This window comes from Rhinopithecus bieti, unplaced genomic scaffold (assembly GCF_001698545.2).
Source record: "Rhinopithecus bieti isolate Rb0 unplaced genomic scaffold, ASM169854v2 scaffold_18466, whole genome shotgun sequence".
NCBI lineage: Eukaryota > Metazoa > Chordata > Mammalia > Primates > Cercopithecidae > Rhinopithecus > Rhinopithecus bieti.
In genome coordinates this window covers 493162-516987 of record NW_016809319.1, presented here as the reverse complement: position 1 = coordinate 516987, position 23826 = coordinate 493162, and the positions used below count along the sequence as shown (strand labels likewise).

General features: G+C 41.3%; 1 protein-coding gene and 1 non-coding gene across 4 annotated transcripts in view; one reads left to right on the top strand and one right to left on the bottom strand.

Moving 5' to 3' along the window:
• SCAND3 (SCAN domain containing 3) overlaps positions 1 to 13301 on the bottom strand; it is a 44882-nt gene extending 31581 nt beyond the window's left edge. Inside the window, exons 1-2 of one of the 3 annotated variants that reach the window (XM_017889170.1) lie at positions 12466 to 13301; positions 3786 to 3937 (exon numbers count right to left, since the gene is read on the bottom strand). The gene's annotated coding sequence lies outside the window, so the exon portion shown is untranslated. The remainder of the gene's footprint in view (positions 1 to 3785; positions 3938 to 12465) is intronic. The other 2 variants (XM_017889172.1, XM_017889171.1) reach the window with 2 other exon arrangements.
• TRNAA-AGC (transfer RNA alanine (anticodon AGC)) lies at positions 3632 to 3703 on the top strand. Its single transcript has one exon. It is a non-coding gene; the product is annotated as a tRNA-Ala (tRNA).
• Positions 13302 to 23826: the final 10525 nt, after the last annotated feature.

Sequence of the window (23826 nt, the reverse complement as noted above, 5' to 3'; positions counted from 1 at the left end):
GGTGTGTAGTTATAGTTGTTTCTCTTTAACTTGCTTGTGACACATTTGCTTTCTGACTCTCTAAGTGAAAATTTTCTCTCCAATTTGGGAAATTTCCCAGGTTTATTATATCTAAATATTACCTCACTTACATTTTTTCCTCTTCTTTTATTCCTGAACTCTAATCGTGTATACTTCAGAATTTTCACATAATCTTCCATTTCCATTATTGTTTTTTTTAAATCAGTTTTCTGTGGCTGTGTAATAAAGTACTCCAAACCCGGTGGCTTAAAACAACATAGAACTCAGCTGAAATGTATCATCTCATCTCCTTGTAAAATCAGCTGGATTTACAAATTAATGTGAGCTGGCAGGTCAGCTGGGACTCGCTGCTCCTGGATGCCCTTAATGCCTGGATGTCTTGATACTTGGCAAGGGCTATTTTCTGGAGTTCATCAGTTTTCCTTCATGTGATCTCCCCAACAGGACTGCCCAGCTTTCTTAGACAGTGATAATGTTCCAACATGTTGAGAACTGAAGCTGCAAGCTTTCTTGAGACCTGCACTTGGAAGTAACACAGCAGCACTGCCACTGTGTTCCAATGGTCAAAGCAGATCACAAAGGCAGCCCACATTCCAGGGTTAGGGGAATAAGACTTGGCTCCACCTTCTGATGGGAGGAGATGCAAATAATTCGCAGTCGTGTTTAGCTATCTCAGCTTGCTTCATATGTTCCATGTTCTTAACCATTTTTGCTGTATTCTGGGTTAATGTTTTGTCTTTATCTTTCAGCTTAGTAATTCCTTTGCCAGTTGTAGCTAATATGCTATTTAGCCTTGTCCATTAGGAATTTTTTTTGGCTGGGCACGGTGGTTCACGCCTATAATCCCAGCACTTTGGGAGGCTGAGGCTGGTGGATTACCTGAGGTCAGGAATTCAAGACCAGCCTGGCCAACATGGTGAAACCCTGTCACTACTAAAACTACAAAAATTAGCCGGGCGTGGTGGCACACCCCAGCTACTCAGGAGGCTGAGGCAGGAGAATTGCTTGAGTCCAGGAGGCAGAGGTTTTAGTGAGCGGATATCGTGCCACTACACTCCAGACTGGCTGACAGAGCGAGACTCTGTCTCAAAAAACAAAAATCTTTTTTTAACTATTGTGTCTTTATTTCTTGAATCTAAATTTTTACATAATTTTACTCTCTCTTTTGCATACTTCCATTTGTAATCATATCCTTAATTTATTGATATATGTCATACATAGCTATTATACATTTTGTATCTTAAAATTTAACATCTACAGTTCTTTAGGTTTCAATATGACTTTTTGTATCTGTTGAGTCTCAAGCATAGTAATTTACCTTCTTCGGTTTGTAGTAATCTTTATTTTTAACCTTATTTTGTGATCTTAACATAAGAGCGTTCTGCAGGCCTAACTCGGGGAAGTTTTCTTTCAGGGAGGATATATTTCTACTTCTGCCCGGAGCTAGGGAACAAACTTGACCCTGAACCACTTGGTCTCACTACAGGTTTTGCCCCATAACAAGAGTGTCAGGCTCAGCTTCTCCACCTCTCTGCTTTTCTGATATTAAATATTCATCCTCACAGTTGTAGTATTTCTACTGGTATCTGATTTCAGGTTAAACCCACTCCTCTGTTGGTCCAGGCTGGCTTCCAGCAGTTCTTGCTCCCAACTGTTCTAACTCCCAGGAACTTTAGGCAGAGTTCTAACAGTTACGGCTTTGACTACTCACTACCCTGACCTGGGCTCCAGGTGTTTCTAAGTCACTTTAGCTCTCAGAAAATATTCATTTATGTTTGTTTTGAGTGACCTCTAAAGAATTCCTTAATCCTTTGTGAGACCAGAAACGTCACAAAAAGTGTACTATCAAGGGACTTTGTTGGGAAGATTTTTTTAAAGCAAGAACCAAAAAGTACAGACCAATGGCTGAAAAATATATAAGCATGCAAGATTATTTAGTATTCCAATGGATAACGTATACCCTGAGCCTAGTCGTGAGAAAGTATCAGTCAGTGAAAGACATTCTATTTTTAAAAATGAAATGAGGCCGGGGCGGTGGCTCAGGCCTGTAATCCTAGCACTTCGGGAGGCCAAGGAGGGCAGATCACGAGGTCAGGACTTTGAGACCAGCCTGGCCAACACGGTGAAACACCCGTCTCTACTGAAAATATAAAAAAAAAAATTAGCCAGACGCAGTGGCGGGCACCTGTAATCCCAGCTACTCAGGAGGCTGAGGCAGGAGAATCATTTGAACTCGGGAGGCAGAGGTTGCAGGTGAGCCGAGATCGAGCCATTGCACTCCAGCTGGGCGACAGGGCGAGACTCTGTCTCGGAAAAAAAAAAGAAAGAAATGAAAATAACACTATTTTTAAAATGACATATCAATGTCATAAAAAATGAAGACTATGCAAATATTCTTCATTAAAGAAGACTAAAAAAGATATGACAACTAAATGCAACGCCTGACCCTAGACTAGATCCTGTATGAGAGGGAAACATCAAGTCAATTGGTCAACTTGAAATGCAGACTGTAGATTAAATACAGCTATTGTATCAATGTTAAATTTACAAAAGTTCCTAATAGTACTGTGGGTATATAGTAAAATACTTAGTAAAGGAAATAGAAGTGATGTATGCAACGTACAGGAGAGAGAAGCAGCAAATGATAAGGCAAATGGGTAAAATATTAATAATATCTAAATCCGAGTAAAAGATAGAAGGGTATTTTTGTATTATTTCTATTTTTTCAACTTTTTAGTGAGTTATAAATTGTTTCAGAAAGAGAGAGGGAGAGATTTCAACGGAGGTGCCTCAGAAGTCAGTAGTTGTGAATCTGGGTTGGCTGGGCCAGCTCTTTAAAACGTGGGAAGCTTCCCCCACCTCCCCTCACCATTCGAGAAACCAATAATTTTTCATTGCTCCATGGTTTCCTACAGATCGGTCGCCAAGAAACAGATGCCAGCCCTGCCTTAACCTAATTCATCTTTTTTTCAAATAACACCACTACCCCACCCCCACCCCCACCAGCTTGGCTTAGCAGGGGACCCTCAGAGTTTTGTCGGAGGTAAAGTACTCTAGAAGTGCCGATCTGGGTGCCTACGTGATGCCTCTCAGCCGGGTCCAGGTTTCCAGTTTGTCCTTGTGATTGATTCATGACATCTTGAGCTCGCAAGAACGTTCCCTGCCATCACCACTAAATGTTCAGTGGACGTTATGGGCTTTTGGAAACGGAAGTGATTTGAGAGTATTTGTTCCAAGAAAGGCGGCGCTGGGCGCGGGGACTGGAACTCGGTAGGCGAGGATCCCCTTTGATGCCCCCCTACAGTTCCCCTTCAAACACGTAGGTCTCAGCTGGTACTGCGCTACTGGCTTTGGCCTCCTGGGGCCTTATGGTTGAAAAGAGCAGGAAATCAAGCTGGAAAATGCGAGAGACAACAGATTGTCTGCTTTCAGGCTCCTTCCTTTGTAATTTCACTGTGTTGCTTTCTTTGGACGCTGCTTGTGCAGGACCTAGGCTAGCTGTTTCACAAATTGCGGAGTTTGCATTCATGATTTCACTGCAATTTACTAAATCTTTGAGAAATACTGATTATAAATCATGAAAGAAATGCAAAGCAAGTTGCCTGCGGTTGGGGGTGTAGCTCAGTGGTAGAGCGCGTGCTTAGCATGTACGAGGTCCCGGGTTCAATCCCCGGCACCTCCACCAGTTTTGGGAGTGAGCACTTTCTCCCCCAACTTTCCACTTTCATTTCTCCCTCCCGTTAAATAAACCTGGTCTCACTCACTCAATTTTCTGCTTGTCTGTACAGCCTTTGCGGTGTTCAATATCCGTATCGATAGATAGCATTGCCACACTAGGAAGGTCTTGAACCCTTTGTAACAAGCATTTTTGCAAATTAATCGGCCTGGTTTCTTTGGATTTCATGCTATGGTATTACTGAAAAACAGAAAGAAAAAAACAGAAAAAACATAAAATAATAAGAGACCCTTTGTTTTATTCACTGTTTTTTTCTTTTCTTTTCTGAATTCTGAAGAGTTCTTGGAGCAAAGAACAGCATGGAGGTTTAATAGCAGAAACATATCTTATTGATGTCTTTCTTCTGAGCTTCCAACCACCCTATACCTTACCTTTTCTTGAATCACCAGATAGGGAAGCAGTGGGCCCCGTTAGCATCATGGGGTGATAGGTACACGAAGGACAATAAAATGCTGTCTGCCATAGCATAGGGTGCCTCCCAAATCTAACCTGAATGAGACAGATGGGATTGGCTGGTTAAATGAAGCCAGAACTACTGCCCATTTGCTGAAATAGCTTAGTGGGAGTGTGAGAGACCAGGCATCCAAATATCTCTTGTTCAAGAAAATGTCATTAAACATAAACGACATGTTGTTGGGAAAAGGGCTTGTGGGAAAAGAGCTTGTGGGGTGCCTGCATAAACTGGCCGTAAAAATATGAGACAATAAGTTGTGGAAAGCCACAAGAGGCCTCTGAGGAGGAAAGCCTCCTAATTGCCATCATGTTCCCACGCTCAGAGCGAGACCCGCTCTCTTATCTGTAAACACTGTGTGCAAGGAGAAAGACACTCCTTCGAAACACTGGAATGTGGACAGACGTGCAGGCTCCTAGTTTAGCCTGCTCCCACTAGCTACTCTCTGATAAGTTAAAGATATGCCGTTTGAGCACAAAGGAGATTCATTTAAACAGCTATTGCTATAGATTACGGCTATGACGCACTGCCACCTATTCACTTTTTTGCCCGGAACATCTGCTTGTTAGATCTAAGTGATTGTACTCTTAGCGGAGACCAGAGCTCTGAGCCTTTTGCAGCCTCCATTTTGCAACTGGCCCCCTGGCTCCCCACCTTTACTCTTAACTTGTCTCTTCTCAATCCTTTGTCACCACCGGACTTTGGGTACCCTAGGGGTGGTGTTGAGGCTGGTCCCCAACACATGTTGAACTCATTTTACAAACACATTTAACTAGAAGACCACCTCCACTGCCCCTAACACAAAAAAGTCTCCCACAACACCTACATATGGTAATCAATCCAAATTAAAGGTGATTTGCCTACGCCAGAGCTAGTATGAAATATTGATCAAATATATAGTATGAGAGGAAAGAAACCAGTTTTCCCCTTTTTAACTTATTGATTTCTAGAAATTATGTTTTATTCTGATAAATAATTCTGTATAATATATAATGTTAATAGATGTTTATGAGGCTGGGCATGGTGGCTTATGCCTGTAATCCCAGAACTTTGAAAAGCTGAGGCAGAAGAATTGCTTGAGCCCAGGAGTTCCAGACCAGCCTGGGCAACACAGAGAGACCTCATCTCTACAAACAATGTTTTTTTTTTTTATTAGCAGGTCATGGTGGTGCATGCCTGTATTCCCAGCTAGCTACTTGGGAGTCTGAGGCAGGAGGATCACTTGAGCCCAGGAGGTTAAGGCTGCAGTGAGCTCTGATTGTGTCACTGCACTCCAGCCTGGGCAAAGAGAGCAAAACATTGTCTGAAAAAAAAGGGGGGGGGGGAGGTGTTTATGGTATATATTCCCTATTTAAGTCTTTTTACAGTATTTTGTGATCAAATACATTTAAATTATTTTTCATGACAAGACAAGGATATTCATTATCTTCACTACTACTAAACATTGTAATGGAGGTATTAGCCAAAGCATTTAGACATGAAAAAGTAATTAAAGGATTAACTGTTGGATAGAATGGGATAAAGCTATCTATGTATCTTGGTAGGATTATATATCTGGAAGCCACCCCTCAAAATGAAAAACTAATTATAAATAGAGAATTTGGTCTTTACCAAGAAGCTGGATGCAAAGTTAACATAAACATACACATTCATATACACACACACACAAAATAGCTTTTCCATATTCAACCTTTGAATGTTTTTGAATATCAGTTTTATTTTGAAAGCTAACAAATGAAGGAAAAGAATCAAGTATTTATCCTCTCTCTCCCGTATGGAATGTATTTCAGGATAAACATATAGTTGATGAGGGAAAGATTTTTCTTCTCAGGAAATAACAGCTAATAAATGCAGGAGACATTACAAAATTAGAGTCAATATTTTGCAACTGGTATTGCTGTAACACATCCAGGTCACAATTGGCAATGGCTGCTATAACCATGAGATGAAATTGGATGAAAGACTGCAGAATGGTTGGAGCAGGCTGATGTCACCTAAAACCAAAGCTAAATTTTATATCATCAGATGTGAGACAACCACAAATCATGTGACCCATAATAAAGTAGAACATAACCAGGACCACAATAAAATACTGGTGTTGAAAATTAAATTTCTATAATCAAATAGATAAAAATCATTTGTTTAGAGTAAATATTGGAGATACAGAAATGTGTTTAATAACATTATAATGATGCAATCAGCTAAATCCACAATGTGGAAAATTCTCCTGGACAAATTGACCTTCAAGAAAGAAATGGCATGGAGTCCGGGCATGTTGACGCAAGCCTGAAATCCAAGTGCTTTGGGAGGCGAGGAGGGCTGATCACTTGAGGTTGGGAGTTCAAGACCAGCCTAGCTACATGGTGCAACCCCGTCTCTACTAAAAATACAAAAATTAGCCGGCTGTGGTGGCAGGCACCTGTAATCCCAACTACTCGGGAGGCTGAGGTACAAGAATCGCTTAAAACCATTAGGGCTTTTTATTCCCCAGGTTTTTAAAATAACCTTTTTTTTTAAAGGTAATATGTGCATTATAGGAAATTAAAAAACACAAGAGGCCAGACGTGGTGGCTCACGCCTGTAATCGCTGCACTTTGGGAGTCTGAGGTGGGTGGATCACCTGAAGTCAGGAGTTTGAGACCAGCCTGGCCAACATGATGAAACCCCATCTCTACTAAAAATACAAAAAATTAGCTGGGTGTGGTGGTGTGAGCCTGTAATCCCAGCTACTCAGGAGGCTGAAGCAGGAGAATTGCTTGAATCTGGGAGGTGGAGGTTGCAGTGAGCCGAGGTCACACCACTGCACTCCAGCCTGGGTGACAGAGTGAGACTCCAAAAAAAAAGAAAGAGAGAGAGAGAAAGAAGGAAGGAAGGAAGGAAAGAAGGAAGGAAGAAAGGAAAAAAAAAACCACAAGAAACAAAGAACAAAGTCATCCACAATCACAAGTAGTTTATATTTTGATGTGTCCTTCTAGGTCCCATGTGTGTGTAGACATAACATCCAGTTATATGGGATTGAGATTGCACAGTATATAGTATATATTATGCTTTTTACACATTATAAGTATTTACCAATTCAGAATTGCAAAGCTATATGAGTATTTTGATGACCAAGAATATACAGCACCAACTCAGTCTGTTAGAAAAAAAATGTAATCCTGCCTTTTTTGGGGACAAAAATTTCATAGAAGGCAAAAATGACAACATGCCTCTAGATAAAAGCATTAGCAGAGTTCTGATTAAAATACTGCATTCCCTTAGTGCTCAATTTAAAATAAAACATAAAGCAAGTGAATACACTAAGTATAAGGTTTCTAAGAGAATTCATTAACAGATCTATACCATTAAAATATTAGCAAGAAGATATGTTTCCCTTGAATTACTTCATGTGTTCCTATAGTACAGCCAAAGGAGATGCACATATATCAATGGCTCTCATCAAAATGGAAATATGGACACATCTGCATTCATCTCTCCCTTTATACTTCCTTCTGCCCCTCTACTGCTAACCTGATGAACAAGTCCTGATAAACATTGCCCAGTGGTGGTTTCACAATTCCATGTCCAAGATACATCTCTTCTAAAGATGTTTACTGAAAAGTAAAGGGCTCATATAGACATATGGTTATCATCTAAAACCATGTTCTAGATAATGGAGATATTAGCAAAGAGCCTTTCCCTTCACCTTTCCTCTTCTCCCTCTTCCACCATCCAAGTGGCTATGTCCAGCTCCAAGAGGTGGATTAACAAAGGTCACTCCCAGAAGACAGGCCTTCCTAAAAACTAATACAAGGATATAAAGGGATTGTTTTACTACCTCTACTTCCAACACACTTTGAGCAAAAGGACTTACCTTTTAATATACAACAATATTAACTAAAATGCACATATAGAACAATGGTTAGACCATCTGAACTAATCTAACTCACCTGTACAGAACTCTTCCCCCTACATACTTCTTCCTCCACAACTTGCCACTACCCAGTGAAAAGTCAGTATACTCTCCAAAACATCAAGTTTAACAATTCCATTCCCAAATACAACCACTCCTAGGCAATTTTGGTGAAAGGTGTTACTTAGTCTCTACTTTTAACCTATGTTGTGTTACTTAGTCTCTACTTTTAACCTATGTTGTGTGCTTTTAGGCATCTAGAAAGACAAGATGTTTCAGATCGGAGTTGTTTTCCACTGTATATACAGTAGCATTGAATAAATGGTGCACATACATAACACAGGCTATAATTTAAAAGTGTCTTCTAAATAGGAACATTATGGCCTAGAATTCTTCCCCTTCTCACCTCTAAATTAACCCTGTGGACAGGTGTGAGCATCCAGAAGAGGTATAAGCATCCAGTTAGAGATTTTAACAATTTCACTTCTGTGGGGGTTTTTTTGTTTTGTTTTGAGACGGAATCTCACTCTGTTGCCCAGGCTGGAGTGTAGTGGCGTGATCTCGGCTCACCGCAACTTCTGCCTCCCAGGTTCAAGCGATTCTCCTGCCTCAGCATCCCGAGTAGCTGGGACTACAGGCGTGTGCCAACATGCCCGGCTAATTGTTTTGTATTTTTAGTAGAGACAGGGTTTCATCGCGTTAGCCAGGATGGTCTCGATCTCCCGAGCTCGTGATCTGCCCGCCTCGGCCTCCCAAAGTGCTGGGATTACAGGCATGCGCCACTGCGCCCAGCTCACTTCTGTGTTTTTAGGAACACTCTATGAATTTTAACACAAACTGTACTCAATGTATCAGTTTACTAACTCTACTTTTGTCATACACTAGCAACCTCCTTAACATCTGGAAAGACTAGATGTTGTAAATTAGGACTCCTTTGTGGATTTATATACACTATATACACGGCACAGTAAAAGACCATAAACACACTGGTATAAAGCCCTTTGCACTTTCTTCTCCTTCCTCCCTGAACCAGCACAAATATAATAATGTGTACTGCTCAGGGAAGTAGTTTGATCAATTTTCAAAAGATAATATTTCATATGAATCAAAAGGATATCTACAATGTATTTTGTGCACTTCTAAACACTTAGAAAGCCTAGACTTTTCAAATAAGGACTTAAGTTTGTCCACTATATACACAGTAGTGTTGAATAAACTACATACATGTAACAGTGGTTATATCTGAAAGTGTCTTCTAAATTGAAACATTCTAGTTTAGAATCCTTAATTTCTTCCAACTCCTCTCCACCACAAACCCAGTGGATATAGGCACGTGTGTCACTTAGCCGATGTTATCATTTCATTTCCAAAAGTCCTTTTCAGAAGACAGTCTTTAAATGAAGTTTAACACAAAGTGTACAAAATGTTAGTTTATTAACACTACTTTTGTCATAAACTGGCAACCTCTTTAATATCTAGAGACTAGATGTTATAAAAATTAACTAGATATTATAAATTTTAATATCTAGAGACTGTATATTATAAAATATACACTTGACAACTCATTTATCCAGTATATACACAATATGCACAATATAGCAAAGTTAAATGAAATGCACATAACATATAAGGCAATGAATAAGCTGAAATTTTCTAGTACTAACAACACACCTTTTGCAGTTTCTTTCCACCCACCTCCCTCAACTCAACGAACAAGTAGAGAGCACACTGTTCAGAGAGGTGGTTTAACAATTCCACTTCCAAACACAGTATTTCCCATCAGTCTTAAAAGCTATTTAAAAGTGTCATTCAACTACTTCTACTTTTAAATACATCAAGCACTTCTAAATAGCTGAAAATACTAGATATTTCATATAACTTTTCCACCATGTACACAGCACTGTTAAATAAAATTGCATACATGCAACAATAGTTGTAATCTGAGGTATCTTCCAAATACGATCATTTTGGTCTTGAACCATTCCCTCCTCACTTCCTTCTCTCTGACTTCAATTCAGTGGACACGTACAGGCACATGTAATGCTTAGAGATGGTGGAACAAATTTGTATCCAAAAGTCATTTACAGAAGACAAGCTTTCCTATGAATTTCAACACAAAGTGTACAAAAGGTGCTAATTTTACTGAGTACTTTGTCATACACTGGCAACCTCTAACATCTAAGGGACTAGATGTTGCAAAATTATGACTCATTTGTTTATTATAAAGTTTATACACTGCAAAACAAAATCCACAAAACATACAGAAAAATGGTGTCTAAAAAGTCCAAGTATAAACACACTAGCATATTACCTTTTGCAATATCTTTCCTCCCACTTCCACTAAACCATTAAACAAGTATAGACACTACTATACCGCTCACAGAGGTGGTTTAACAATTCCACTTTCTTTTCTTTTCTTTTTTTTTTTTTTGAAATGGAGTTTTACTCTTGTTGCCCAGGATGGAGTGCAATGGCATGATCTTGGCTCACTGAAATCTCTGCCTCCCAGGTTCAAGTGATTCTCTTGCCTCAGCCTCCCAAGAAGCTGGGAATACAGGCATGCGCCACCATGCCCAGTTGATTTTGTATTTTTAGTAGAGACAGAGTTTCACCATGTTGACCATGGCTGGTTTCGAACTCCTGACCTCACATGATCCACCCGCCTTGGCCTCCCAAAGTGTTGGGATTACAGGCGTGAGCCACCGCGCCCGGCAACAATTCCACTTTCAAAAGACACTATTTCTTATGAATTTTAGCAAAAAGATATTTTTAAGTGATTATTTTACTCTTACTTTTACAATAGAGGTTAAATGTTACCTGTACATTTAACATATGCCAGGCACTTCTAAACATCTAGATAGGCTAGATGTTTCAGGTAAGGAGTATATTTGCCCACTATATACAAAGCAGTCTTTTTTTTTTTTTTTTTTTTTTTTTTTTTTTTTTTGAGACAGGGTCTTGCTCCATCACCCAGCCTGGAGTGCAGTGGTATGATCTTGGCTCACTGCAACCTCCACCTCCCAGGTTCAAGTGATTCTCCCATCTCAGTCTTCCAAGTAGCTGGGATTACAGGCATGCACCACCACACCCAGCTAATTTTTCTATTTTTAGTAGAGATGGGGTTTTACCATGTTGGCCAGGCTGGTCTTGAACTCCTGGCCTCAAGCAATCCACCCACCTCGGCCTCCTAAAGTGCTTGGATTACAGGCGTGAGTCACCGTGCTGGTCCTGCAAAGCAGTCTTGAATAAACTGTACACATGTAACAATAGTTAAAATCTGAAAGTGTCTTTCAAATAAAAATATTCCAGCCTAGAACCCTTCCCATCTCAACCCAGTGGCCAATAATGTTCAAATTTTCAGAAGACAATCTTCCCAAGGAATTTTAAAACAAAATGTTCAAAATATATTAGTTTACTAACTCTACTTTTGTTATATACTGGAAACCTCTTTAATGTCTAGAAAGTCTACATGTAAATTAGGGCTTGTTTTTCTCTATAAACACTGTATACACAGATAAGGAAAACAAAGTGAACAGACATGAGAGACAATAGCTAATCTTGCCTCACTGTAAGCACACTGGTGGCATAGGGCTGTCTGCACAGCCTCCTTCTCCTCCTCCCCTGAACTAGTGTATAAACACAACGTGTGTTACTGAACTGGTAGTTGGCCATTCTCCTCTTAAAACATTTCATACGAATTTTAACCAAAAGATATTTACCAAATGTGTTATTTTACTATTTCTAATTTTAACACAAATTAGACACTTCAGAACATCTAAAAAGACTAGACATTTCCAGGAGCAGTGGCTCAGGCCTGTAATCCCAGCATTTTGGGAGGCCAAGGTGGGCGGATCACTTGAGGTCAGGAGTTCAAAACCAGCCTGGCCAAATGGTGAAACTCTGTTTCTACTAAAAATACAAAAATTAGCTGGGCATGGTGGCACGTGCCTGTAATCCCAGCTACTTGGAAGACTGAGGCAGGAGAATCACTTGTACATGGGAGGCGACCACGATCATGCCACTGCACTCCAGCCTGGGCAACAGAGACTCCATATCAAAAAAAAAAAAAAAAAAAAAAAAAAAAAAGACTAGACATTTCAAAAAGTACTTGAAGTTGTCAGCTACATAAACAGTAGTGAGGAATAAAATGCACACACAAGACAATGATTATAATATGTAAACGTCTTCTAAATATGACCAGTCTGGCATAGGACCCACTGAACAAACGTGTATGTGTCTGCTCCTGGTGTTGCTTCCAGAGGTGGTGCAAAAACTCCATTTCAAAAAGTCATCTACAGAAGATGTTTATTTTCTACGATTTTTTAAAAAACAAATGGGAATTTACAAGATGTGTGATATTCTTACTCTATCATACGTCGGCAGCTTCTTTCCCTCTGGAAGGGCTAGATGTGGCAAACGTTGTCTTGTAAAAGTTTTGGGGGAAGCTGAGAGCAGTTTTCTCACATTATATACACAGACCTTCTATAAACGCCGGTACATCTTCCCAAAGCGTGGGCATCTCCAAAGCGCCAAATGGGGCCTGTTACTCCATTTCTCTCTTCCCACATCAAGGTCTGGTAGAAGGAAGGCCAACCGCCCCACGGCCATTATCGTTCCACTCGTCCTCATCCGGGACTCCGCTGACCTTCCGGCCGTTAAGGCAGTTGTCCGTTGTCATCAGGACCAGGTAGGTCTCGCCCAATTGGGACAGAGCGGTCGCCCGAGGACCGGATCTGCCCCGCGCCGTGGCCTAAAGAGGTGGCCTAGCCCGTCCCTAGCTCCGTCTTCCGGGGCCCTGCGCTCCAGTGGCCTCTGCGCGGTTCTTCCCGCCCCGCACACATGCCACCACCCAAAGCCTCTGTGTCCCGGCAGCCACCAGGTCACCGAGGTGTGAAGAGAGGTTTCCCGCCGCTTCCAGCCGGGCCTGACAAGTGGGAGGCGAGGCAGCGGCCTCTGCTGGGAGCTCCGGAGCGCGAGTCGGGCTTTCTTAAGAGGCAAAGCGCGGGAACTGACATCGGGGTAGGGCGTGCAGGGCGGCAAACCTACTTGCTCTGGTTATCTTGAGTTAAAGGGCCGCCCTGTGGTCTGGCCGGAGGCAACAACTGTAAATCAGTCGATTGTTCAACATTCCTTCCCAAAGTGGGACACTCGGCAACCGTGGTTGTCTCCTAAGGTCAGTTCCTGGAATTCTTTTAAATGCATGGTTCTAATATTATGGCGTCAGTGAGGCAGTGGCGTAGATTTTGTGATCAGTGGAGATGCATGAAGGAATGGCCTAGTAAGGGTAGGCTGAAGCCAAACCCCCTTCCCACTCTGCCTCATTTTATTCTATTTTTATTTCAGATAGATTTAAGGTAATCATGGTCTTCTCTTCTACAGCAGTTTGTAGAAGGCTCCTCTCTTATTTTATTTATTTTAATTTTAATTTTATTGTTTTTTTTTTAGATGGTGTCTCTGTCACCCAGGCTGGAGTGCAGTGACACGATCTCGGCTCACTGCAACCTCTGCCTCCCGAGTTCAAGCGATTCTCCTGCCTCAGCCTCCTGAGTAGCTGGATTACAGGCGCGCCACCACGCCCGGCTAATTTTTTATATTTTTGGTAGAGACGGGGTTTCACCATGTTGGACAGGCTGGTTTTGAACTCCTGACCTCAAGTGATCTGCCCGCCTCAGCCTCCCAAAGTGCTGGGATTACAGGTGTGAGCCACAGCGCCCAGCCTATTTATTTATTTATTTATTTATCTCAGTTCACTGCCGCTGGACCTCTTAGGCGCGGGTGATTCTCCCACCTCAGCCTTCTGAATAGCTGGGACTACAGACATGCACCGCCATGCCCCGCTCATTTTTTTGTATTTGTTGTAGAAATGGGGTTTCCCCATGTTGCCCAGACTGGTCTCCAAGACCCTCCCACCTGGGCCTCCCAAAGTGTTGGGATTACAGGCCTGAGCCACGGCGCTCCGCCTATTTGTTCCTTTTTAAAAAATCTAATTTTCCCTTTCTTGTCTCAGATTTCTCCCATAATTTGAATGTATTTAATGTGCCTTTTTATTTGTATGTCTTATTGTAACTTGTGTTGCTTTTGTGCATATATTTTTAATAATGTAAGTGCTGTGATTTATAGAATTCAGTATTATTTCTTACTCTTTAAACATGATGTTTGTATGTTACTACATGTATATTTTCTTCATTGTTCTAATTGTTTCTGGACCAAACTAAGGGTCTGGCTGACAGCAGACCCTTATTCTCCATGCCCAATAACAAGATGCAGATGAACTGGGGAGGAAGAGAGTTTTGGTTTTTTTTTTTTTTTTGGAGACGGAGTCTTGCTCTGTCGCCCAAGCTGGAGCGCAGTGGCTGGATCTCAGCTCACTGCAAGCTCCGCCTCCCGGGTTTACGCCATTCTCCTGCCTCAGCCTCCCGAGTTGCTGGGACTACAGGCGCCCGCCACCTCGCCCAGCTAGTTTTTTGTATTTTTTTTTTTAGTGGAGACGGGGTTTCACCGTGTTAGCCAGGATGGTCTCGATCTCCTGACCTCGTGATCCGCCCGTCTCGGCCTCCCAAAGTGCTGGGATTACAAGCTTGAGCCACCGCGCCCAGCCAGAAGAGGGTTTTTATTCCTGTAACCAGTTACAGGTAGAAGGCCTGGAAATTATTGCCAGACCAACTCAAAATGTCAAAGTTTTCCAGAGCTTATATACCTTTTAAGCTATATGTCTACATGTAAGTGTGCATTCATCTAAAGACATAAGTGATTAACTTCTTTTAATCTATAACTAAGGTCTGAGTCTTGAACACCTTCCTCTGGAGCCTCAGTAAGTTTACTTAATCTAAATGGGTCTAGGCGCTGGGGTGATTACCCTTATCTCGTCTCCTGCTAAATCACGGAGGTTTGGGGAGTTCCTTCAGACCTCCAATAAGCTTGTTTGTGGAGGCCTGGGGAGTTTCTTCAGACTCCCAATAAAACTTGTTTAATCCTAAATGGGTCCTGTTAAGAACTCCTTCAATATTTTGTCATGCTTTAAAGCCCACGGAAGTCCTAGGCAAAACTCTGAGGGGCTTTTGTTACATTCTAGCCTTTGTATAAGGGCACTGGCTTTTTTAAGCTTTTAATATTTAACTTAACCACTTGGTCAGTACTGAAACAGCTGTGATGCAGGCCTGAGTTGGTGAAACCTGGCCTGCCACATAATGGATGCAGAGTAGTTAGTGTGTAGGTCTACCACTATGATACTTTGATATAAGAAATACAGACCAACAGTGGCTCACGCCTGTAATCCCAGCACTTTGGGAGGCTGAGGTGGGAGAATTGCTTGAGTCTAGGAGTTCAGAGACCAGCCTAGGCAACTCCGTCTCTACCAAAAATAATTTCTTTAAAAATTAGCAGTGGCTGGCTGTGCGCACCTGTAGCCCCAGCTATTTGTGGGGGGCTGCAGTGGGACTTCGCTTCAGCCAGGAAGATCGAGGCTGCAGCGAGTTAGTCATACCACTGCACTCCAGGCTGGGTGACAGAGACCCTCTCTCAAAAAAAAAAGAAAAGAAAAATAAAAGAAATACATATATTATATATATATGTGTGTGTGTATGTGTGTATATATATTATATGTGTGTGTATATATGTGTATATATATATACACACACACACAAAAATATATCTGTGCCCCTGGTTACTGACATAAGAACTTCTGAAACCCTTAGGTGGGCAGTAGGAAAATCTTTTGTTCTAATATTTGATCTTTGACCCCAGTTCCTGACACAGAGCTCCTAAGACCTTTTTTTTCTAATGAGGAGACTCTTGCTGAGCTCCTGGATAGCCTCAGGGGCTGGTTGTCAGGGAAACCGACCTTGTGATCAGAGGGATAGAACTTTCAGCTCCAACCCCAAACCTCCAGGGAGAAGAGAGGCACTAAAGGCTTAGCTGATCACCAATGGCCAGTGATTTAACCAGTCATGCTTATGTAATGAAACCTCCATAAAAACCCAGAAGGAGAGAGTTTATAATAATATATAAATACAAATTATATATACTAATATATAAATATATGTACAAATAAAGATGTAATATATAAATATCTGATAATAAATGATGCAATAAAAATCTTTCCTCATGTCCCTGTACATGTATGTGTAAGAATTTTCTTACAATTTTCCACCTATACACAGGAGCATAGTGGCTTGATGTCACAGGTTTGATTATCTGTGAAGTGGACCTTGAGATAGAGTTGTTTTGTTTTGTTCTGTTTTGTTTTGTTTTTTTGAGACAAGGTCTCACTCTGTCACCCAGGCTGAAGTGCAGTGGCACGATCCCTGCTTACTACAACCTCCACCTCCCAGATTCAAGCGATTCTTGTGCCTCAGCCTCCCAAGTAGCTGGGATTACAGGCTCATACCACCACACCCAGTTAATTTTTGTGTGTGTGTGCAATTTTTTGGTAGAGACAGAGTTACACCATGTTGGCCAGGCTGGTCTTGAACTCCTGACCTCAAATGATCCACCCACTTTGGTCTCCCAATAAGCGTGAGCCACTGTGCCCAACGAGATAGAGTTTAATGTGCAGGATGTTTATTATGCAGTATCTTTGAGATCCACATCTGTGGAAGGCAGAGAGTAGACTCAAGATTGAGAAGAAGTCAAGCTAGGATGCATGCAAGGTAGGATGCATGCCTGACAGCCTCAGCTAACACCATGGGGAGTTCTGAGGCTAAGTGGTTCATCTGATCCACTTTGGGGCCTTAATATTCTTGCCCCCTCTGCTGGGCACGGTGGCTCACGCCTGTAATCCCAGCACTTTGGGAGGCCGAGGTGGGCAGATCACCTGAGGTGGGGAGTTCGAGACCAGCCTGACCAACATGGAGAAACCCCGTCTCTTCAAAATTAGCAGGTGTGGTGGTGCATGCTTGTAATCCCAGCTACTTGGGAAGCTGAGGCAAGAGAATTGCTTGAACCCAGGCGGAAGAGGTTATGGTGAGCCAAGATCACACCATTGCATTTCAGCCTGGGCACCAAGAGTGAAACTCTGTCTAAAATATATATATATATATATGTGTGTGTGTGTGTGTGTGTGTGTATGTGTGTGTGTATATATATGTGTGTATATATATATATTCTTGCCCCTTCACTCATTTGATGTGAACAGCCTCAAAAAGGATGTGATCTTGGGCAGGCAGCTCTGCAGCTGAGACAATCCCTGAAAGTCCTGACAGTTGTGGATTGTCTGCTGAATGCACTTGTATTAGTTGAGGCAACAAGTCCAGGTAGATCTGGGCAGAGCATCTGTGTCTATTACATTTGGTCATAGAGAATGTGTTAACATGTTTGCCTAAATACTAACCAATTTCTCTGAGGATGGCTGTGTGTTATTCTGCATTTTACCCAGCAGTGTAAACCAAAAACAAACAAATAGAAAGTCAAATAAGGATATAAACAGGCATTTACAAAAAGAAAAGATACAAGAGGCTAATGAGGATGTGAAGATGCAGTATTAATTCATTAGTAATCAACAATAAATAACAACAAAACTTCATTTTACACTACTGAAACAAGCAAAAGTTAGAAGTCTCAATAATTTCGTAGCAAAAGAAAACAACAGAATAAAAAGGTAACCTACAGAATGGGAGGAAGCATTTGCACATCATATACCTGTAAAGCAGCTAATTTTCAAAATATATAAAGGACTCATACAACACAATAGCAAAAAAAGAATACAAACAAAAACCAAATAACCTAATTAAACAATGGGCAAAATACTTGAACACATTTCTCCAAAAAAGACATACAAATGACCAACAAGTATATAAAAAGATGCTCAACATCATTAATTATCAGGAAAATGCAAATCAAAACTACGATGACATGTCATTTCATACTTGTAAAGATGGCTATTGTAAAAAACGACAACAAGAAAGATAACGAGTGTTGGCAAGGATGTGGAGAAATTGAAGCCCCTGTATACTTGTTGGTGGGAATGTAAAATGGTGAAGCAGCAATGAAAAACAATATGGAGGTTCTTCCAAAAATTAAAAATAAGACTACCATGTGATCCTGCAATCCCACTTTTGGGTATATTTCCAAAAAATTGAAATTAGGATCTCAAGGAGATATATGCACTTCCATGTTCCTTGTAGCATTATTCACAGTAGCCAAGATATGGAAACAACCTGTATCCATTGACAGATGAATGAAAAAAGAAAGTATGGCATATATATCCAATGGAAAATTATTAGGCCTTAGAAAAGAAGAAAATCCTGCCATTTGCAACAATACTGATGAACCTGGAGGACATTATGGGAATTGAAATAAACCAGTCACAGCACAAATACTGCATGATTCCACTTGCATGAGGTATGTAACAGTTAAACTCAGAAATGGAGAATGCCATAGTGGCTGCCAGGGGCTGGGAGGCTGAAGAAGATGGGGAATTGTTGCTCAATGGATATATTTCAGTTATGCTACACGTCGTTCTAGAGATCTGCTGTACAACATAGCACCTATGGTTAACAATAAAGTATTGTACGCTTCAAAATTTGTTAAGATGACAGATCTCACGTTAAATGTTTATACCACATACAAAAAATAAAGACAAAACAAAACCAAAAAAACCCAAAGAGACATAAGGAAATTTTGGTTGGTGGATATGTCTATTACCTTGATTGCGTTGATGGATCATGGGTATTTCCCTATGCCCAAATTCATCATATTGTACACATTTTGTGCAGTTCTTTGTATACCAATTATGCCTCAATAAATCTGGTTTTTTGTTGTTATTGCTTTTTGTTTTTGAGACGGAGTCTTGCTCTGTTGCCCAGGCTGGAGTGCAGTGGCACGATCTCAGTTCACTGCAATCTCTGCCTCCTGGGTTCAAGTGATTCTCCTTCCTCAGCCTCCTGAGTAGCTGGTATTACAGGCGCCTGCCACCGTGCCTGGCTAATTTTTGTATTTTTAGTAGAGATGAGGTTTCACCATCTTGGTCAGGCTGGTCTAGAACTCCTGACCTCATGATTCACCCTCCTCGGCCTCCCAAAGTGCTGGGATTACAGGTGTGAGCTACTGCGCCCAGCCAATAAATGTTTTTTTAAAATAAATCTAACGTCAAGAGTTGGCAGATTTGTTATTGCTTTGCAATTGTTGTTTGTATATTCTAAGAATGACTTAATTGCTGGTTTTAAATATTGCAAATAACTTCTCCAAATCTGTCGTTGTGTTAGTCTGAGTTCTCCAGAGTAACAGATTATATAGATATATATTATTATACATATAATTTATTATATGCACATTTTATAACATTGTAGTATAATTATAATTATTATATATTATAACATATCCTAACATAATGAATAATACTTATTATGTTACTATAACAAATATTATGCATATGTATTACATATATAAGGAGACTTATTTTAAGATTTTGCTTTACACAATTCTGGAGGCTGAGAGGTTCCATGATCTACCATCTGCAAGCTGGAGACCCAAAAAAGCTAGTGGTATATTTGGAAGGCCTAAGAGCTGGAGGGTGAGTGGCATAGATTCTTATCAAGTCTGAGGGCCTGAGAACCAGGTGCATCAAGGACAGAATATCAGTGTTCCCGCACAACCTGTCAAGCAGAGGGAAGGTGAATCCAACCTTCTCCCTCCTTCTGTTCTATTCAGACCCTCAATGGATTGGATTATGTCCACCCACATTGAGGAAAACCATCCGCTTTATCAGTCCAGCAATTCAAATGCTACTGTCTTCTGGAAACATCCTCACAGACATACCCAGAAACAACATTTAAACACATGTCTGGGCATCCTGTGGCCCAGTCAAGTTGACCTATAAAATTATCGGATTCATCAATGTGTTAATTTTGTTCTACGGTATTCTTTGTCTCTAAGGTATTCGAAATCTTTGACAATCTCCAATTTCTTTAAAACTAAAGGCTTTGCCAGGCATGGTGGCTCATGCCTGTAATCCCAGCACTTTGGGAGGCTGAGGCGGGTGGATCACGAGGTCAGGAGATCGAGACCAGCCTGGCTAACACAGTGAAACCCCGTCTCTACTAAAAATACAAAAAATTAGCCAGGTGTGGTGGTGGGCGCCTGCAGTCCCAGCTACTTGGGAGGCTGAGGCAGGAGAATGGCGTGAACCCAGGAGGCGGAGCTCGCAGTGAGCCGAGATCGTGCCACTGCACTCCAGCCTGGGCGACAGAGCAAGACTCCGTCTCAAAAAAAAAATAAAAAATAAAATAAAATAAAATAAAATAAACCTAAAGGCTAAAATTAATTTTTTAAATACATTTTAAATTTTGATTTAATCAAATTTATCTCTCCTTTTTTTGACTTTAGGGACTGTGCTTGTTAGCGTGTGGCATGCCAATGGATAATAATGATAATGAAAACTGTGATGATGATAAAAATGATAATGATGATAGCATGTAATTTATTGTGTGCATAATAGGGAAGAAACAATTTTTTATTCTTATTCCTTATTAAATGTCTTATTTCTTTTAAAATTGTTTCTTACTATTTCTTATTAAAACTGGGTTGGCCAGGCACAATGGCTTACACCTGTAATCCCAGCACTTTGGGAGGTCAAGGTGGGTGGATCACTTGAGATCAGGAGTTCGAGACCAGCCTGGCCAACAAAGCGAAGCCCCATCTCTACTAAAAATACAAAAATTAGCTGGGCATGGTGACGTGCATCTGTAATCCCAGCTACTATGGAGGCTGAGGCAGGAGAATCGCTTGAACCTGGGAGGTGGAAGTTGCAGTGAGCTGAGATCGTGCCACTGCACCCCAGCCTGGGAGAAAGAGTGAGACTCTGTCTCAAAAGTAAAAAATAAAATAAAAATAAAACTGGGTCATTATTATAAGTTATTATGAAGAAACAGAACCAAACCATTAATCACAACAACACAGTAACAGCCGGGCATACAATGGCAGCCCTTGCCTATAGTCCCAGCTACTCAGGAGGCTGAGGCATGAGGATCACTTGAGCCTGAGTTGGAGGCCAGCCTGGGCAACATAGCAAGACTACATCTCTAAAATTAAAAAAACAAAAATGACAAAAAACAATGTAATAACTCCTTTGCCTACTGATAGGGCAACCAGAGTGGAGTGAATATGGAAAGCTAGTTTACATATTGATATGATTTGGCTCTGTGTCACCACCCAAATCTCACCTTGACTTGTAATAATCTTCATGTGTCATGGCAGGTACCTGGTGGGAAGTAATTGAATCATGGAGGCAGGTTTTTCCCCTGCTGTTCTCATGACAGTGAATAATTCTCATGAACTCTGATGTTTTTATAAAAGGCAGTTCCCCCCACATGCCTTCTTACCTGCCACCATGTAAGATATGCCTTTGCTTCTCCTTTGCCTTCTGCCATAATTGTGAGGCCTCTCCAGCCATGTGCAGCTGTAAGTCCATGAAACCTCTTTCCTTTATAAATTACCCAGTCTTGGGTATGTCTTTCTTAGCAGGGTGAGAACAGACTAATATATATGTTCAGTTACCTTTCTCATGAGAAACTTTTTGTTTCCTTCAAACCAGTTCTCTTCACTAAAGTCTTGTTCTAATCTATCATGAGAATCCATTCTACTTCAGCTTATGTGTGTTCCATGGTACATATATTTTAAAAGCGGTTGGCTTCAATGGGAAACCAGGAAGAGGAGAAATTAGAGTAAATGACATAGTGGCAACAATCATAGTGTTACTGAAAGACAAATGGCTGAGTGGGATACATACCCATGCATTATTCTCCCCTATCCTGCTCCCTCCACCACCAAAAACTGGATGGAGCCAGAGGTCCTAGCACTGCAAGCAATGTGGCTTTATTTCACCATCTGCATGCACTCCAATTTAAAACTAAGATAAAGAAAGGTGGTAGTGACTTAGTTGCTTTACATTTAAATTACTTGGAAATGTTCGATGTTTACATGTCATAGAACACAAGAACTCAAAGGCATATAGGGTCAGTATGATATCAGTAATTTGTCAAGTTCTCATTTCTTAGGTCAACAGCTGGTACACCAGAGCAAGTGTGCTCTATTGAAAATAAAATAATAGGACAGGCCGGGCACGGTGGCTCACGCCTGTAATCCCAGCACTTTGGGAAGCCGAGGTGGGTGGATCACCTGAGGTCAGACATTTGAGACCAGCCTGGCCAACATGGTGAAACTCCGTCTCAACTAAAAACACAAAAAAAATTAGCTGGGCGTGGTGGTGGGCACCTGTAATCTCAGCTAGTCGGGAAGCTGAGGCAGGAGAATTGCTTGAACCCAGGAGGCGGAGGTTGCGGTGAGCCGAGATTGCGCCATTGCACTCCAGCCTGGGTGACGGAGTGAGACTCTGTCTGAAAAAATAAAGAAAGAAATAATAGGACAATAACTGAAAATAAAGAAATTTCTTTGCTGGAATCAAAAGGGAGAAAACATTCATCATGTGATATTAGGACATAAAGAGATGTTGGGAGCTTTGGAAAAAAATCAATTAAATTCACCACACAAGGCTGGGCCCGGTGGCTCACACCTGTAATTCCAGCACTTTAGGAGGCCAAGGTGGGCGGATCACGAGGTCAGGAGATGGAGACCATCCTGGCTAACACAGTGAAACCCCGTCTCTACTAAAAGTACAAAAAATTAGCCGGGTGTGGTGGCCTGTGCCTGTAGTCCTAGCTACTTGGGAGACTGAGGCAGAAGAATTGCTAGAACCCGGGAGGGAGAGGTTTCAGTGAGCCAAGATCATGCCACTGCACTCCAGCCTGGTGACAGAGCAAGACTTCTTCTCAATAAATAAATAAATAAATAAATAAATAAATAAATAAATTCACCACACAAAAAAAGAGGGCCTTGCAAAGATCAAAAATCCACTCAGTATCAGCATCTAATCTACTAAGCCAGCCAGCACATGGAACGATACATCAATAAAAAACTAAATAAACATATATGTCTGTATTTAACTGCGTCAACTTCTGGTGTTTTAACCTATTTTCGAAATTGTTAAGGGGAGAAAGACAAAGGCCTTGTTTTGTTTACAGAATTCATGCAATGTCTCACTCTTTAAGTGTCTCACTCTTTAAGTAGGTGGGAAGAGGAAGTTCTGCGGATCAAATCTGGGTCTTCCAATCTTTACCACTGAACCACATCCCCACTGTAGGTATTACTGACTATTCTGATTGTTGACCAAAATGGCCACAAAAATGGCGTCTTTATATAGTTTCTTGGAGAGTAACTACCAGGAAGTGGGAATGAAGACAGAAAGTAAACACCAGCAGTGACATCGAAAGAGGAATGAAATAACCTATGAACAAACAGAATAGGTTTTGCTTCATTTGCTCCTTGTGGGGAAGACAAAGTGGAGATACCAAGGATCGAATTGGGAACCCTAGGCATGCAAATTGTAAGCTCTACCAGTTGTTATATCCTTGCAACCACCTCTGTTCTCCCCCCAATCTTGAGTCCAAAAAATTCTGTAAACATAATTTGCATAGTTGTTTCTTCAAGATTGTGTCAATAATTCAGGTCTTTGTTTTTTTTTTTTGCGCGGCGTTCCTCTGTGCCCAGGCTGCTGCGTGGCGGATCCAGCTCCACTGAGCTTCTCCCCGGGTTACGCAAGCGGCTGCTCGACGGCTGAGTAGCTGGGATCAGGCGCCCGCTACGTCCCCCGAACTAGTTTTTTGTATTTTTTAGTAGAGACGGGGTTTCACCGGGTTAGCCAGGATGGTCCCTCGATTTCCTGACCTTGTGATC